Raw genomic sequence first — 18,437 nt, 5'->3', positions numbered from 1 at the left:
GTCCTAAGTCAGTCCATGCCAGAGGCATCCTCCAGGATCTGCTGGTGAGATAAGGAAAGGCTAACTGCTAAAAGCTCCCTTCTGGTTGCTAGAGGCTCCTAGACTGCAGAGTCCAGCTGGTGAAGCTGCTCAGTTCTCTTTTTGAGATATTCATGCCTATTTGGTATCAGCTGAGCTACCCACAGGAGCTGAAGGGCTGTTAGCTTTACAGTCTGCTGCTCAGGGGCTTAGGGGACGTCTACCAAGCCTAAATCCTGCACAGACCTCGATGTACACGGCCTGTTGTTTCGCCCCAAGGAACTGTGACCTGGTGCTCTGCCCATTCATTGGTGTGAGAATTTGGGATTTGTGTTCATCCACCTGTTGGCTTATCTTTTTTTATTTTATTCTGTTTTTTTTTAAGTTTTTATTTAAACTCCAGTTAACGTACAGTGTAATATTAATTTCAAGTGTGATTCAATAGTGATTCAATACTTCCATACCACACCCAGTTCTCATCGCAAGTGCCCTCCTTAATCCCCATCACCTATTTCACCCATCTCCCCACCCACCTCCCCTCTGGTAACCATCAGTGTTTTCTCTATAGTTAAGAATCTGTTTCTTGGTTTGCCTCTCTCTCCCTCTCTCTCTCTCTCTCTCTTCCCTTTGTTTTTATATTCCACATATGAGTGAAATCATATGGTATTTGTCTTTCTCTGACTGACTTATTTCACTTAGCATTATACTCTCTAGTTCCATCCATGTCATTGCAAATGGCAATATTTCATTCTCATTTATGACTCATATTTCAATATTTATGACTAATATTCCAAGGATACCACATCTTCTTTATCCAATCATCAGTCGATAGACCCTTGGGCTGTTTCCATAATTTGACTACTGTAGACAATACTGCTATAAACATTGGGGTGTATGCATCCCTTCGAATTAGTATTTTTGTATTCTAGTGTTGCAATTGCTGGATTGTAGAGTAGTTCTAATTTTTTGAGGAACCTCCATACTGCTTTCCAGAGTGGCTGCACCGGTTTGCATTCCCACCAACAGTGCAAAAGCGTTTATCTTTCTCCACATCCTCGCCAACATCTGTTGTTTCTTGTGTTGTTGAGTTTCGCCGTTCTGACAAGTGTGAGGTAATATCTCATTATAGTTTTGGTTTGTATTTCCCTGATGATGAGTGATGTTGAGCATCTTTTCATGTGTCTGTTGGTCATCTGCATGTCCTCTTTGGGAAAATGTCTTTTCATGTCTTCTGCCCATTTTTAAGTTAGATTGTTTGGGTTTTGGATATTGAATTTTATAAGTTCTCTACATATTTTAGATACTAACCCTTTATCAGATATGTCATTTGCAAATATCTTCTCCCATTCAATAGGTTGCCTTTTTAGTTTCATTGATTGTTTCCTTTGCTGTGCAAAAGTTTTTATTTTTATGAAATCACAATAGTTTACTTTTGTTTTTGTTTCCCTTGCCTCTGAAGACTTATCTAGAAAGAAGTGACTATGGTTGATGTCAAAAAGGTTACTGTTTATGTTCACCTCTAGGATTTATTATTTCATGTCTCACACTTAGGTCTTTAATCCATTTGAATTTATCTTTGTGTATGGCATAAAAAATTAGTCCAGTTTCATTCTTTTGCATATACCTGTCCAATTTTCCCAACACCATTTGTTGAAGACACTGTCTTTTTCCCATTAGATATTCTTTCTTGTGTATGTTCTTTTAACTAATGCTTTTTACTTTTACTAAAATCTAATTTTTAATTTTGCTTGCCTTTGAAGTATAATGCATATCTAGTAAAGTGCATAGAGTACACAAATCTTGACTATACAGCTGGATGTGTCTTCATATATGTATATTCCTGTGTAACCACCACTGAATCAAGGCAGAGATCAAAATCAACCTATATTGCCCATCCTCCCACCCTTTCCCCTCTGGCAACCATCAGTTTGTTCTCTGTATTTATAGGTCTGATTCTGCTGTTTGCTTGATGAATAATAATATAGATTAGATTCTGATATGTTTACTGGTTATTTGGATCTTATTTATGAAATGCCTGAAATTTAAAAAAAAAATGTATGGTTTGTTTATATCATATTAATTTACATGAACTCTTTGTATATTCAGGATACCAGGCCTTTGTCAGACATATAAATGACAAATATTTTCTTCCAGTATATGGCTTGTCTTTTCATTATCATAATGATTGATATCTTTTAATGAATTAATAGTCATAATTTTGTTGAAACCCAGTTTATCAGGGTTTTTTTTTATGGTTAATGCTTTATGTATCTTGTTTAAGAAAGTCATGCCTACCTAAGGTCATAAAGATATCTTCTGTATTCTTCCCAAAGCTCTGTTTTTTTCTATCTTGCAAATAGAGATCTATATTCCCTCTCAAATTAATTTTACTGTATGCTGTAATATAGGAGGCAAGGTTCATTTTTTTCATAAGAATAATGTTATAGCACCATTTAATGAAAAGCCAACTTTCTCCCACTGAACTGCAGTGGCACCTTTTTAATAAATCAAGAAATTCTGTATGTGTGAGTCTATTTCTAGACTCATAATTCTGTCCAGTTGGTCTGTTTGTCTCTCCTTGCATAATACCACACTGTCTTAATTACTGGAGCTTTACACTAAGTCTGGAAGTCTGGTGTTGTAAGCCCTCCAGCTTTGTTCTTATTCAATATTATCTAAGGTTTATTGGTACTTTCATTTCTATATAAATTTTAGAATCAGCTTGTCAATTTCTACACAAATCCTGCTAGGTTTTGATTGGGGTCAGATCAAATTTATAGATCAATTTGGAGAAAATGACATCTTACAAATATTGAATCTCTCAATCCACAAACTTTATTCATCTCCCCCATTTAAGTATTCTTTCTTTTAGCAACAAGGTTTTTGGGGTTTTTTTGTTTGTTTTGTTTTGAGACAGAAAGAGAGGGTGCAAGTGAGCAAGGGGCAGAGAGAGAGAGAGAGAGAGAGGGAGAGAGAGAGAGAATCCCAGGAGGGGCAGAGGGAGAGGGAGAGAGAAACAAGTGGGGCTCACCCAAAGCAGGGCTCATGGTTTTTGTGGGGGTTTTTTGTTTTTTGTTTGTTGTTGTTGTTGTTGTTGTTGTACCTGAAGAAGGGCTTGAGCTCACGAACCTGAGATCATGACCTGAGCTGAAGTCAGATGCTTATCGACTGAGACACCCAGGAGCACCAACACTAGTAGTTTAATTATAGACATCTTATAAATCTTAAGTTTAACTCAGAGGTACATAGTTTTTAGCTCCTATTTTAAATGGTACTGCTTTTCTAATTTTATGGTTTTATTTTTGGCTGAAATATAGAAATAAGTACTTTTTCCATATGGGTTTTCCATCCAGCAAATTTGGTAATACCTTAATTCTAATAGTTTATAACTTCTTTTGAATTTCTTATATAATTATGTCATTTGTAATAGAGGTAACTTTATTCTTCTCATTATATAATATTTTTGTAATTCTTATTCCTTTTTCTTCTGACTGGAACCTTCAAAAGTATGTTGAATAAACATGGTAACAGTGGACATTTCCAACTTTAAGGGAAAAAAGTTCAGTATTACACCATTAGAAATGATGTCAGCTGTAGATTTTTTAGATTCCTTTTTATCACATTAAAAGAGTTCTCATCTTAATTTTCTCACAGTTGTTTTGTTTTAGTCATGAGTGGGGTCATGCCTTTTTTGTATCTATTGAGATGATAATATGATTTTCTCTATTTTAAAGTTATTTTTAAAATGATATTAATTGGTTTTTATATATTAAACTATTACTGTATTCCTGAAATAAACTTTACCTGGCCGTGAACTATTATGTTATTTCTATCTTATTGCACTCTATTTGCTAATATTGTGTTTAGAAATTTTGCATCTATGTTCATGGTAGATAAAAAGATGTAATTGTTTCCCTATAATATCCTTATCATGTTTCAGTTTCAAGGTTATACTGACCTCACAAAGTGAATTGTAAGCATTCTCTTTCTTTATTTTCTGAAAGAATCTGTGTAAATACAGTATTATTTCCTGAACTTTTGGAGGAATGAACCAGTGAGGCTGTTTAGGCCTGGAGTTTTCCTCATGGGAAGGATTTTGATTATGGTTCCAATTTCTTTGGCAGATATAGGCCTTATTCAGATATTCCATTTTGTGTCAGTTTTGGTGAGTTGTGATTTTAGATAATTTTCCTATTTTCTGTAAGCTTCCAGAGTTCTTTACATAAAATTATTCATAATGTTCTTATTAATTTATTGAGTGTAGAGAAAATCTTTAGAGCTAGATATAGATGTGGACTTCCTCATCTTGGGAATAGACATCAAAGTCCCCAAAGACCAGAGCAGCCACACAGAGCAGGGATTACACCTTAGGAAGGAAGAATGCAGAAAGAGAGGAAGAGGACAGAAGAGAAGGGGAAAAATAGAGAGAACTAACAAAAAGCAAAGCTCAAAACCATAGCAACAAGTTTACAGAGAGCCAATTTCTTAGGCTAAGTTTAACTCAAACAGAAGTTGACTTGGTAGACACAACTTTTCCAGGGCCTAATATTCATTTATTTTCTTAAGCCTTAGTCTGTTGGATATGGGTCTGAATAAAGACCTTCAACCTCTCATCCCATGAAAATACTGAATGGTACAATTGATGGTCCTGGAGAGACCACACCCAGAACTGTATTCCAATCCCCAGTCACCTGACACTAACAGATAAGACACTGAGGTTAATGACTTGCCCCAAATCATATAGTTAACCAAAGTTGCTGTTTAAGAGGTTAATGCAAAAATATCTAAGTTTCTTTCCAAGAATTGGATTGCCTGATAGTAATGATATACTTCGTTGAGACCCTTGATTGTTTTAAATTATATGACATGAAAAACATGCCCTTGTTAACCACTTTTTACAATTAGGGAATGGGAAATAATATGCTCAGGACCTTGGCATCACAGGACTTTTCCCATATACGTGTTTGATAAATTTGCTTTCCTCATGTTCATTACAGCAGAAGTCTGAAACACCACATCTGGTCTCAGATTTGAAGCAGCCTGCAGTCCCTAAAATAGCTACTATATATTAAGCACTTACTATGTACCAGTAGCGGTGCTAAGTGCTTTATATGGAATCATTCATTCATTCAAAACTGTTAAATGCTTACCATATGCCAGGCACTGTTCTGGGCACTGGGGATTCAGTAATGAAAAAACAGATCAACATCCCTGTCCTCATGGTCTTAACTTCTAGTAGTGCCTATAGTCAAATACGCAATCTGTAAGTTTATTGCTTAGTGTATTAGAAGATAAGTGCCAATAAAGATCATAAAAGCCTAAGGGGGGTAGATAATGCTGGAGAGGGGGTATTCTATTTTGACCAGGGTCGTTAGGGTGGGTCTCACTGAAAGGTGACGTGAAATAAAGTTTTGGTTTGGTTTTTTTATATGAGAGAGAGAGAGCGAGCGAGAGAGAGACAGAGAGTGAGAGAGAGATTTAGAGCACACATGGGGGAAAGGGGTAGAGGGAGAGCGAATCTTAAGCAGGCTCATGGAGCCTGATGCAGGGCTTGATCCCACGACCCTGGAATCATGACCTGAGCCAAAAACCAAGGGTCAGATGCTCAACTGAGGAAGCCACCCAGGAACCTGAAATAAAATTTTAAAGCAGGTAAAGAATGAGCTAGGTTCATAATGGGGGTAAAGAATGTTCCACAGAGAAGGATAAGCCTCCAGAAAAGCTTCTAGGCAGGAATATCCCTAGACGCTGAAGGTCACAATTGCTAATGGGAAGAGACCAGAAAATAGTAGAAGTGAATAGCAGAGAGGTTAGAGGGGCCAGATCACATCTGACCTTGCAGACCACTATGCAGACTTTGGCTTTCCCTCTAAGCAAAATGGCAAGCCATTCTAGTACTGAGCAAAGATGCAACATGGTCTGACTTAAAAGTATGCCTGTAACTATTAGTGCTGTGTTAAAATAGTGTTAAGACAGCAAGGGTAGAAATAGAAAGACCATTTGGGATCATCTCATTTAATCCTCACCACCACCCTGTGCAGTAGACACTATTACAAAACCCACTTTAAGATAAAGAAACTGAGGCTCAGGAAGGTTACTTAACTTGCTCGATGTCACACAGCCAACAAATAGTATAGAAGGCCATAATTAGAAGTTGCATGTATGGCCCCTCCATGCACTGAATAAGTTTTAATTTTCCTAAAATTCTTCTGGATACCCTTTTCCATGTTGGTGGTTGGAAGTCATTAAAGCAGAGGCTGAAGCTGGTTTTAGATATTTAGTTTCTGTTAAGCACATCGGAAAAGAAAAAAAACAACAACCTCTTTTACAATAGCCCACTGAAAAGTCTCACATGTTGCTAAGTCTAGACTTCAAAAGGCTAGACCATACCAAATCTACGTCCACTCCATTGTCTACTGAATTTGTTCACAAAATATTTTCTAAAAGTAAGGACATGAGGTGTGAAAGAATAGCTCTTGCCTCAAAACCTCATTCATAAAGTTGTGGTACAGGCCACACCTGAACTATGTCCAAACAAGCAGTGCAACTGATATGTGCCTCAGAAGTTTCTGAAATTACCACTCATATCAGGGCATCAGAAGGATGGTACCCAATTAACAGACAATGCAATCTCATGCATGAACTGTGGGACTTGAAGTTAGGCATTTTGACTGTGAAATGGAAGTCTTACCCATTTTTTAATACTGGTTTCTGTATCACATTGGTCAGGCATCTTGGACCAAAACACAGAAGACACTCAGAATGCGTGGGCTCAATAGAAGAGTTGTTACTTTGTAATTCTGCCAAGTGCTCTGAGCACGCTGGGTTCTCAAAGCATTTTTTAACAAATTTCAAGTATAAGTCCTAACTTTATTTTTTTAATTGTCGCAAGATATACATAACTTAAACCTTAATATTTGAACCATTTTAAGTGCATGTTCTGTGGCATTAAATGCATTCACATTGTACAACAATCGTGATCAATCCATCTGTAGAACTTTTTTCATCTTCCTAAACTGTTTGTTCCTTCATTAACTCACCATTCTCTCTTTTCCCAGCCCCTGTCCACCACTTTACTTCATCTTTTTTAATTTGGCTCATATGGGTAACTCACATAAGTGGAATCCTATAGCGTTTGTCCTTTTGTGACTAGCTTATGTTCACTTTAGCATAAGGTCCCTACGTTTCATTCATGATGTACCATGTGTCAGAACTTCCTTCCTTTTTAAGGTAGAATAATATTACACTGTATATATGCACCACATTTTGTGAATCCATTCATCCATCAATGGGCATTTGGGTTGCTTCTTACCTCTTGTCTATTGTGAATAGTGTCACTATAACCTTGGGTATGCAAACATGTCCTCAGGACACTGTTTTCAATTCTTTGGGATATATACCCAGAATTGAGAATGCTGGATCATATGTTAATTCTATTTATAATTTTTGGAGGAACTGACATACTGTTTTCCATAGTTTCCATACCGTTTTCCACCCTTTTCCACCGTTTTCCATCCCTACCAATCATTTACAAGAGTCCAATTTCTCCACATCCTTGCCAACATTTTCGAATAGTTTCCCTCTATCCCTAGTTTAATGATTGTTTCTATCACGAAAGGTTGTTGAAGTTTTCAAAAACTTTTTCTGCATCAACTGAAATAATCATGTGTGTTTTATACTTCATTCTACTAATGTGGTGTATTGCCTATGCTGAACCGCAAACTTTGTTTTTTATTAGCTCGAGTTTGAGCAAGTTCCTAAACCTAAATTTGAATTTCCTTCACTGTAAAATGGAGCTGATACTAATACCCACCTTTATTATTAAAACTATTAAAAAATAAATTATGCAAATATAGCGCTTAGTACAAGGACTGAAACATTCGCGTTCAGAAATGATAGCCCTCATAATTGCCATCATCGTCTCATATTTTTCACTGAAGTTAACAGTAGACAATAAACTTATTCAAAGCAGACACACAGAGAAGAGCATAAGTATACTTTTTAAAAATGCATTTAAGATTTATTCCATTCTTACCACTCCCTGGGCAAAAGTCAAACTGGAAAAACGAATGATTTATACCCAACCCCCCCAACCACAGAGTCTGGCCAGCTCAGCCAATAACTAAAAGAACAGATACTATTTTGGTGTCCCTGTCCTTTAGCTCCAAACCTCATACTCTGACTTCTCCCAGAGGGAGCCTGAGTCATCTGCTGCCCAGTCATGAAGGCAGGATGGAAAGAAAGATACTAATAAGAAAGGAAAGCAAAGGAGGAAGGTTCAAATAAGGTTTAGCAGTGAGGAAGGAAGGAAGGATCCATGGAGAACAGGAGAGTAAATCCGATGTATCAGGCTATTGTCATCAGCCACCTGAGACAGAAAGCCTCAACACTTACCTTTCACACCAAGTCCCTACCAGCCCCAACACATCCAGTACCCAGCCTTCCCTTACTCTCTGATGTTTTCCTTAGCTCAACTCTTCCCTCTTCTGACTGGGGTAATGAAAAATAATGCAGAAAATAGGAGGCAGGTTATTTTGGCAGAGAGGTTAAGCTATTGGCTAAAATTTAAGAGTTTCTTAGGATTATTTGTATATTATAATTCTTCCTGCTTCTCATTACCACAGTGACAGAAACTATGCTCTTACAAGACTAGTCAGGTTTTCATAAAATTTCTTTTTCAAACTAGGCCTGATAGCCCCCAGACCAGCTAGTTGTGTCCATTTGATTATCGTACACCATGCGTCTAACATCTCTCCACCACCTCCTTCAAGTCTTTTTCTTTTTGTTTGTTTATTTATTTTGAGAGAGAGAAAGCACGAGTGGGGGGAGGGGCAGAAAGAGAGTTCCAAACAGGCCCTGCACTGACAGTGCAGAGCTCGATACAGGGCTGGAGCTCACAAACCGTGAGATCATGACCTGAGCCGAAGTTGGATGCCTGACTGAGCCACCCAGGCCCTCCTTCAAATCTTTCAATTTTCATTTAATGATTATTTACTGGCAACGGAGTGATGACCATCTCAAGTCTGTGCCATCATAAACTTCATGTTCCAGTAGAGGCGACAATAAATAATAACCCTACAAATATAAATTATAATGAGAAGGTTGTAATGTGTTCCACAAAGAAAGATAGAGGAGGAGGCATTTGAGTAGAGATATCCAAGCAAAGCGAGAAGCATGCAATCTTAGGGTGTGGATTTCCTGAAGAGGGCACAGCAATGATCTCACACTCTTTTTCCAAAATAATTCTGAAGAAGGGCACTTTTACTGCAATTTCAAAAAATCTGGTTATTTTCTTAACCACCGTACAAACCAAGGAAGATAGCACTTTTTCTTTCTTATCATCTTACAGAATGACAAAGGTCAAATTCTGACAAGGGTCTCATGGCAGGAGAGCCTCCTTAAGCATCTAGCCTGCAATCTCTCAAACCACACTCTCTTTACTCCCTGTAATGATGTAATAAATCTTCCTAATTAAAACATGCTTCATTCGTTGACAGCCAAGCTCTCTGCTCAGATTGCCAGCCAAAACTCAGGTTCAATGAAGTTCCTGGATCATCTGCAACCTGGTGGTTTCCTTTAGCCTAGCAGTTTTTTGCTGGTTTTTTTTTTTTAAGTTTATTTATTTTGAGAGAGAAAGAGAGAGAAAATACACGTGGGGGAGGAGCAGAGAGAGAGAGAGAGAGAGAGAGAGAGAATTCCAAGCAGTCTCTGCACCGTCAGTGTAGAACTCAAACTCATGAACCCCGAGATCATGCCCTGAGCCAAAGTCAGATGCTTAACTGACTAAGCAACCCAGGTGGCCGTAGCTGAGTATTTTTAAGTTCACAGTTATCTAACAACCAGCTACACCTAGTTAAGGGGAAAATTGAACCCCCAATTAGACATTTGCCATGATATGAAATCAGAGAGGTGAAGGTGTTGCTGGGAAATCAGAGTCCATGATGCCAGGCCTTAAAGAGGAGATAATCAGGGAAGCCTGGGTGGCTCAGTTGGTTGAGCATCAGACTTCAGCTCAGGTCACAATCAAACTGTTTGTGAGCTTGAACCCCACGTCGGGCTCTGCACTGACAGTTTGGAGCCTGGAACCTGCTTTGAATTCTGTGTCTTCCTCTCTTTCTCCCTCAAAAATAAATAAATGTTTTTAAAAAAAGGAAGATAATCAAAATAGGGAGGTACAGTTTCCAGGAGGGTCTAATTGTCATGATAGACTGTGGTCAATTCATGCATATGGTGAAAGCTCTTCAAGGGAACTTGCAAATAAACATTAATATGAAAACAATGATAAGGTTAACTCCAAGAATAACCCTTTTCCTCCTATACATGATATACTCTGAAATTTGTGAGACTGTCTTTCCATCTCCTCTAGAAAATTAGGGGGAATTTCCTAGTCCCCAAAGTTCTTCAAGTATCTCACTAATAGGCTCTAGAAAAATGGGTAGACTTGCCTAATTAATGAATTTCTGAAAAAGCACTTTGAAAATCTCCCCATCAAAGGAGAGATTTAAGTGAAAGGATCATGAGGTTACATATTTATATCAAATAAGATGAAAAGGACAAGGATGGGAAGTGATACAGTAGTTAATCAGGAAGACTGTACATGATTCTTTATCCCAATAATAGTCATTGTCAACAAGCACATTCAGATCATAGCCTGAAAGGAGATTCTGAGCGGCTCTACAGTAGCGAACTGAGTCTCTCTCTCAATGTTCTTTCACAAGAGATTAAAATAAATCTCACCTATAGATAGCAATTGCATTGGAAGACATAGCAATAACAGGTGCCACTTTCTAAGGATGAAGCTAAGTATTTTTCATGTGTATTTCATTTACAACCCACTTTAACTTACAACAACACTTTAAGCATGTACTAGTCGTCACTAACATAATATTATTATCATGTAACTCCACAGCTACTGAGTCTTGGAACCAGAATTCAAACCCAGCTCTAATTCCATAGTCTTGTTCCCCCAAACTTTGCATTATATTGCCCTAAGAATCCTCATTTAATTTTTCAGATTTTTAAAAATTTTTCTCTCTCCTTAATAATTTTCTATTTGTATTTACAGACCAGAAATAAGGTATAGTGCATCTTCTGGGTGATAGATGGACAACATATCTTTTTGGTGTTATTTGAAGCATTCTAGAGAATGCTTTGTTCATTTTGCATTGCTCTTCTAGCATGTTTAGCTTCAGAATTCAATAATGCGTATAATATTGTGTTACAAAGACAATACATTTCCTTTGAGGCATAGTGTTATTGAGACACTTTCAGTGCTGTGAAAAAAAATTAAAAGCTATTAAAACCAACACCGAGGAAAAATTAAAAACACGTAAATTTTTGACAAGATATCTTCAGAGCTATCAGGAATTCTCTGGGGTATATATCCTTCTGTGTCCAACCAATCCATCATGATTTTCTTCATCTAATACACAGGCACTTACCTAACCCTTCACACTATGTGGTCTGGGCACATGGGCAGTATTATCTGGGAGTCCAAATGGAAGACTTCCTTTACAGCACTGTAGTCTGTCGTCTCCAAATTTTATACAATTCCAAATTATTCTTCCACTATCCTTAGAAGGTAGAATTTCCACTTCTTGCTTTGAGTTCAGTTCATATCTTCATGAAATTTCTCTGCAGGTTCATCCAGAAGCATTAGGATCAATTAATCCTAGGCAGAAGTCGAATCGAGTGGAACCCAGCAGAGATCAGAGCAGTATGGACTAGGGAGCCAGAAATGGTGTGTCCTCCTTGGAGTTTACTCTACCATGTTGGGGAGACAGACGATAAATACAACAAACATGTAAAATATGTAGTATATCAGAAGGTGTGATACATACTGTATTAGTTTGCCGAAGCTTCCATAATAATGTACTACAGCTAGCTGGCTTAAGACAACAAAAGTTCATTCTCTCATAATCTGGAGGCTAGCAGTCTGAAATCAAGGTGTTAGTGAGACCGTGCTCCCTCTAGAACTCTGAGTAGACTCCTTTCCTGCCTCTTCCTAGTTTCTGGTGGTGAACATCAATACTTGGCTTTCCTTAGCTTGCAACTGCATTACTCCATTCCCTGCCTCTGTTGTCACTTCTCATTCTCCCTGTATGTCTCTGTCTTTCTATGATGTTTTCCTCCAGTCATAAAGGCATAAGTCATACTGGCTTACAGCCTACCCTCATGACCTCATCTTAACTTGATTAAATGGACAAAGACACTAGTTCCAAATAAGGTCATATTCACAGGCACAGGGGGTTAGGATTTTCAATAGATGTGTTTGGGGACACAATTCAACCCAAACTAGATGCTATCAGAAAAATGAAGGAGGAAAATTCATTATGACATGTGTGTAGGTGGGGAATAGGGGTCAGATGCATTTAAATAGAGTAGCCAAAATAAGTCTCAATGAAAGGAAGTATTTGCATAAAGATCTGAAGACAAGGGAGCCAGCCTGTGGATGGTCGCACAAGAGCATATGCAAAGACTCTGTGGAATATACCAGACGTGTTCAAAGAAAAGCAAGGAGGCCAGCATGGCTGGTGCAGATGAACAAGGGGTAAAGTGGTAGGAGATGAGTTCTGAGAAGTTATAAAGGAGCCAGATCATATGCAGACTTTGGGTTTTATTCCAAGTAATGTCGGATACCCTTGGAAGATTTTGATCAGAAGATAACATGATCTGGCTTCTATCTTAACAGGACCTTTCCGGCCACTGTTAAAAATATATAGTGGAAGAGAATGGAAGCAGGGATTCAGCTTATAAGGCTTTTGAAATAATCCTGGTGAGAGATGATGATGGATTGGCAGTGGAGATGGTAAGAAGTCGTTAGTTTCTGGATATTTTTTGAAGGTAGAGCTAACAAAATTTGCTGACAGATTGGTCATGGGGTGTGAAAGAGAGAGAGGAGTCAAGGATGACACAAGACTTTTTGCTACAGTAACTAAAAGAAGACAGTTGTCAATAATGTAGATATGTAGAATATGAAAATAGCTGGTGCTGGAGGGAAAATCAAGAGCTCAACAAACATGCTAAGTTCCAGTGCTTTTTTAGGTACATCTGAAATGTATGGAGATGTCCAATAGATAGTTGACTATATGAGTCTGTACATGTGAGAATAAACCTTGCCTGCTGCACATCTCACTTGGGCAGGTGCTGCTGTTGTAGCATGAGCAGAAGACTGAACAAAAGACTAAGTAGTTTGTTTGGAAAAATATCCAGAGGAAAAATGGAGGAATTTGTGTTTTCTCAAGATGCAACTTCAGAGTGCATACATTTTTTCGATATGTAGGCATTTATTATAAAGTTTGGCAGTTTTTAGAACTATACATTGCAAGCATTTCCAAAAGGTGGGAGACCTAACATAAAATATCTTGCTTTGTTATTAGTATAGGACCCCACAGATGAGAGAGATGATCCAGACAGGAGAGAGAAGCAGATTAGCGCTATTCATGGAGGAGGAAGGGAGCGTGGCTCTTTAATAGGTAGTGGCAGGAGGTTCCTCTTTATCCCTTCCAAAGAAGAGGACTATCATGGGCTCTGGGAGGGAAGGATCCACAAAGCACCAACAATAGGCCCTATGTGGGACATGTCCCAGTTTAGAAGAGTGTAGGGTAGTCTCTCCAGCTCTGCCTGGGGAGCATCTCTCTCAACAAGAGGAGATGCACTTCCCAACACAGGCTCTCCAACAAGAGCAACCATTCTCCAGGGCATCAATGGCACTGGTAATCACGTGCTTCATTCTGCCAAGAAATGGAGCTAGAAGTATATGTGTGTGGGTGTGTGAAGTAGAGCTGAAATTCAAGCACTTACCCCAGATTTCCCTCCATCCTTTCACTGTTTCTCCTCTAGGTTCATGATCTAAGATATCTGATAGAAAGGCATCATGGCCTTGAGCTCCAAAGTTGGGGTCTGGAGGTATTTTCAACCATGGGCTCTGTCCCCTTTCTCTCCATTCAACTACCAGTCCCACAGAAAAGTCATTCGGTGTGGATACACCCATCTTCTAGAACACATCTGGGCTGTTAAGAGATGCTACAAAGGTTTAAGTGACTTTAAGAAATATAAATGTTATACAGATCTAGTTAGCTTCTCTATGCCACAGATTAATAGAAGGTTTTTAATTTTCCTTTAACGCAGCCATATAAAAAGTTCACTAATCATTTTACAGAGGAGGAATAGGAAGGCAAATTGGTTAGTGACTTGTTCAAAGTCTTACATTTTGTTACCCTTGGAAATAAGGGTAGAATACAAGTCTCTCTTGACTTCTCAACCACTTTCTCATACCCTACTCCATACTTCACTGTAACCATATGGCTGCAAATATCTACACTATGTGCCACACTTAGAGCATCAACATATAGCTCTGGAAAGAGCTTCAGGTGTCCTCTTGCTCCAGGTAAATTACAATCAAGTCTTCTTGATATCTTAAAAACATTTCTAAATATTTAATATTTACAAATATTTCTAAATATCTTAGATCATCAACCTAGAAGAGAAACCGTGACAGGATGGAGGGAAATCTGGGGTAAGTGCCTGAATTTCAGCTCCCCCTCACATACCCACACACATATACTTTTAGCCCCATTTCCTGGCAGAATGAGGCATGTGATCACCAGTGCTATGGACGCCCTAGAGAATGGTTACTCCGAAAGGTAGCCTTATATAATTAAATGGCTGCATATCTTGAAGTCAGGGAGCTGCCTACGAATCAAGACTGTTACTCACTCTCTCTGTGACTTAGAGCTTTTAGGAGCTTCTGCCTCCTCATCTATAAAATGAAGATAATAACACTCATACCAAAGACTTGTTTAAATGATTAATTGTGATGTTGTATTTAAAGAATATAACAAGCACAAAAAAGGGATGACTGAATAATATTATTATTTTCAAAGGAAAGCTGCTAAATAAAGTGCGTTTGAGTAGAAAGAGGTAAGAAGCAGTTATGAACCGCACAGTAAAATGCAAAAGAAAAAAAAACCCTGCATACAAATAGATAATATGATTGTGACTGGGTAACCAGAGGCCACTGGGACTAAATCAGTTGGTAGGATCAGGGATACTACCCAGCTTGAAACTTTTTTCTCATTTTGATGTGTATCTTTAGCGCATAGTACCAAGAATTTTGGAAATCTATCATTAGCAAGAATAAGTTAGAAGATGAAGAGGAAGAGAAAGGAAGAGAATAGAAGTGGGTGCAATGTACACAGTATACAGAGATACATGTGTGCCTCAGAAATACTTGCCCATAAAGATACCTTTTGAAGTCAAAAGGAAATATAGACACATGGTCTTGGTTGGCAGTGCCCATAAAATCACCCACTACTGCTCTCATCCTTGAGGAAAAATGTCTCTTGCATGGAGGATCTTAGCAGAATATAGGAGGATCCTAGAGAATACTCAGGCCAGACAGCCCTCCTCATTACACTTGTGGGAAAGGTGAGGCAAAGAATGACTTCCCACCTCCATGATGCTAGGGGTAGCCAAAGAGCAAATCTGATCCTTTACCTCCAGTGCTCTGCATACATCATTTGACAGAAATAAACTTTGAAAAGCTCATCATCATTATTTCTGAATAAGCAGAGACAGGTATGGCAAAGGGGGCCATGGTTTTCTTCCAGCTTCTTGCGGAAGCTTCCTCTGCTTCCAGTTAATGTTCCCTCCAGCCAAAGGGAAATCTAGGATTTGCCCTGACAGGCTGTGATCTCCCTCAAGTATGTGATACTGTTTTCCTCCACTGCGGCACAGTTGGCCTTGTTAATGAGGCCCTAGGGGCAGAGTTCATGTTTGCCAATGCCTCTCTCACCCTGGTTGCTGATTACAACCCGGCATCCAAGCTTCAGAGAGTTTATTACCATATGTTCCATTTCCCTTTTTAGCACTGTTTGGGCTCTGTGTTCAGAGACAAGGTACTTCCTACAGTTGGGCTGCAGCAGTTTTTAGAAGATGACTAGAGCTCTAACAAGAACACCGAGCTTTGTCAAAGACACCGTCTGGAAGAGAACATTCTCGCTTTCATGAAGAGCTCTGTTTCAGCACAAGATTACATATACATGTTAAAAGGTTCTATCAGCTAGCCTGGGCAGGCAGAGTTTCTCTTGCTGTACTAAACTTACCTCTCGCAGTGCCAGCCTCACTAACATTAAGAAACCCAGTCAGGGTTTGAATGGAAGGAAATCTCAGACAGGTGTAATGTTTCCTTGTAGTTGGAGAAGCAAAATAGATTCTGCAAATTAACTGGATGATTTGCCAGTAGGGCTGACATAAGCAAAGAATTTCTCCTGCAAATCCCATGCTCTGATTGTGAAGGAAAGGCTTATAGAATTAAAATCCTGTAACTGTTGTCCCTTAAAGCACGAATGCTTTTATTTATAGTCTGGTTTAGGAAATGTTTTACAAGTGTGATTTGTGTTTATATTTAAATACCCTGGCCACCCCCACATATAATGTGATCAAACTTACTGAAAAAGATTCATGTAGCAATATTTATACCACAGGCAGAAAAAGGCTACAGAAGCTCATAAATATTAACTTGCCAGTGTAGAAATACAATTAAACCATGTATTACCTATCTTTCTTCTTCCAAAAGTCTTAATAGATTTCTTTCCAGTTTATGGCCATGATTCCCAAAGGAAAATTCCTAAGTTGCCCTGGTTTCCTTAGTAACAGAATCAGGTATAAATTTTGCTCCTATAGTTCCAAACATCTGTATCCAAGCAACATATTAAAGTGCACTGCCAACGGATGTATGTATAGTTTGTGGGTAAGCTTGACTTTACAGAAGAGGTTAAGAGGCAGGAAAAAGAAAGGCATAAAAAGCAAAAGAAGCAGATAAAACCACAAGGAAAAGTAGTACTGTTTCTCAGTGTTTAAAAAAATTTCTCAGTTAAGTGTGCCCCAAAAAAGGGGTTGGTCAAGCTATTTTTCAATAAATTACTAATTTCCGGGGGAGTTCACAGTTTGGGGTTAAGTGATATACTTTACTAGATTCTTCTGTAGCTGGCCATTCTAGCCTGAAAGGTAACTCAAGAAAGCTTCCTGGACTTCCTCAAAAGTCCTTATTCCTTGGCAGGATGGAGAGATTTCATAGAGGCCCAAGGTCTTGGCCATGAGTAAGAGAGACTATAGAGTAGCAAACTCTTCAGCCAGAGTAGAATGTTAACTGTTCTAAAGGGCCTTTGGTATTCCAGAATTCAGACTTGTATTCTTAGCATAATCCTTCTTACTTCAATGGATAACTGAAGGCACAGACTGGCAATTCTGCCTGGAATTCCATATGCACTTGAAACTAAACTCTTCAAGACACATAAATTCTAGACTCTACAACTAAGGACACAAATCAGTTCTGTGCCCTTGGGAAATACTTGTTATTTTCTTGAAGACTTAGCTGCCTCATCTTCAAAACAGGAATAACTGGGGAGAGGGGGATGGGGGAGTTACTGTTCAATGGGTACAAAGTTTTAGTTCAGGATGTTGAAAACGTCCTGGAGATGGATGCTGGTGATAGTTGCACAATAATGTCAATGTACTTAATATCACTTAAAATGTTTAAAATGGTAAATTTCATGTGGTATATATCTTACCAAAATTAAAATAGGAATAATAATAGTACCCCCCCTCCGGGATTGTTTTGAGAATTACATGAGATCATGAATAGCTTTGTATAGTGCCTGCCACAAAGTGCTCAATAAATGGTCATATTATTGTTGTGATTCATGTTAACATGAATAAAAATGGACTCTTGAACCCCTATAGGAGTCACAACCAGCATCAGTGCTTATCAGTCCCTATCTCATTGCCTGTCTCCTCTCCATTGCACTGACCCACTTTCACGTCTTGGCCCACAGTCCCTCTTTTCACTATTTTCCTATTTCAAGTCTGCCTTCTCCAATATCCTTACATTAGGCACAGTTACCACAGAGTCAAAAAAAACCAAAAACCAAAAAACAAAAAAAAAAACATTTGGGAAGGTCAAGCTCTTTTATTAGAGTTGCATATAAAAACAACCTTAAAGAAAACTATTTTAAATTCAGCTGCCAGTTGAAAAAATATCTTCAGAGTAACTCTAAAGTTTTGGCAGCTGTGAGACTAGCCATGGGTAAAACTGCAAAATAAATGTGATTTCTGTTTCCTCCTGTTTTGGCTTCGATGGGAGTGATACCAACCACCAGTATTTCACAGTTTAGAGTGATTTTCACAGGTGTCCGTTCACTCACTTCATCTACCCTACAGATGACAACCCCATGAACAGGTCACTCCCGACCCTGAAGTTTGATGGTGTCCAGTTGCCTTTATACACTCTTGATACCCTAATAGGATCCACATTCCAAGTCCCTCCTCTTCTTCCAGACACCCAAAACGATAAATTGCTAGAACTAAAAGCACTTTGGAAATCTTTCAGTTGATGCTCTTCATTTCATCAATAAAAA

The 18,437-nt window shown here is 38.5% G+C and overlaps 1 protein-coding gene and 1 long non-coding RNA gene across 30 annotated transcripts in view; one reads left to right on the top strand and one right to left on the bottom strand.

Moving 5' to 3' along the window:
• PLCXD3 (phosphatidylinositol specific phospholipase C X domain containing 3) overlaps positions 1–18,437 on the bottom strand; it is a 221,699-nt gene that overhangs the window by 182,140 nt on the left and 21,122 nt on the right. For 8 of the 29 annotated variants that reach the window (XR_006205842.1, XR_006205847.1, XR_006205840.1 and 5 more), the window contains exons 1-2: positions 11,460–12,109; positions 8,413–8,508 (exon numbers count right to left, since the gene is read on the bottom strand). The exons of 5 other annotated variants lie outside the window; for them this stretch is intronic. The gene's annotated coding sequence lies outside the window, so the exon portion shown is untranslated. Of the gene's footprint in view, positions 1–8,412; positions 8,509–11,459; positions 12,110–16,576; positions 17,173–18,437 lie in introns of those variants that run through there. 16 more of the 29 variants (XR_006205877.1, XR_006205876.1, XR_006205879.1 and 13 more) reach the window with 7 other exon arrangements.
• Positions 12,248–16,560, top strand: LOC122227065. Its single transcript, XR_006205881.1, has 3 exons — positions 12,248–12,826; positions 14,489–14,536; positions 15,888–16,560. It is a non-coding gene; the product is annotated as an uncharacterized LOC122227065 (long non-coding RNA).

This window comes from Panthera leo, chromosome A1 (assembly GCF_018350215.1).
Source record: "Panthera leo isolate Ple1 chromosome A1, P.leo_Ple1_pat1.1, whole genome shotgun sequence".
NCBI lineage: Eukaryota > Metazoa > Chordata > Mammalia > Carnivora > Felidae > Panthera > Panthera leo.
This window is presented reverse-complemented; position numbering and strand designations above follow the sequence as displayed.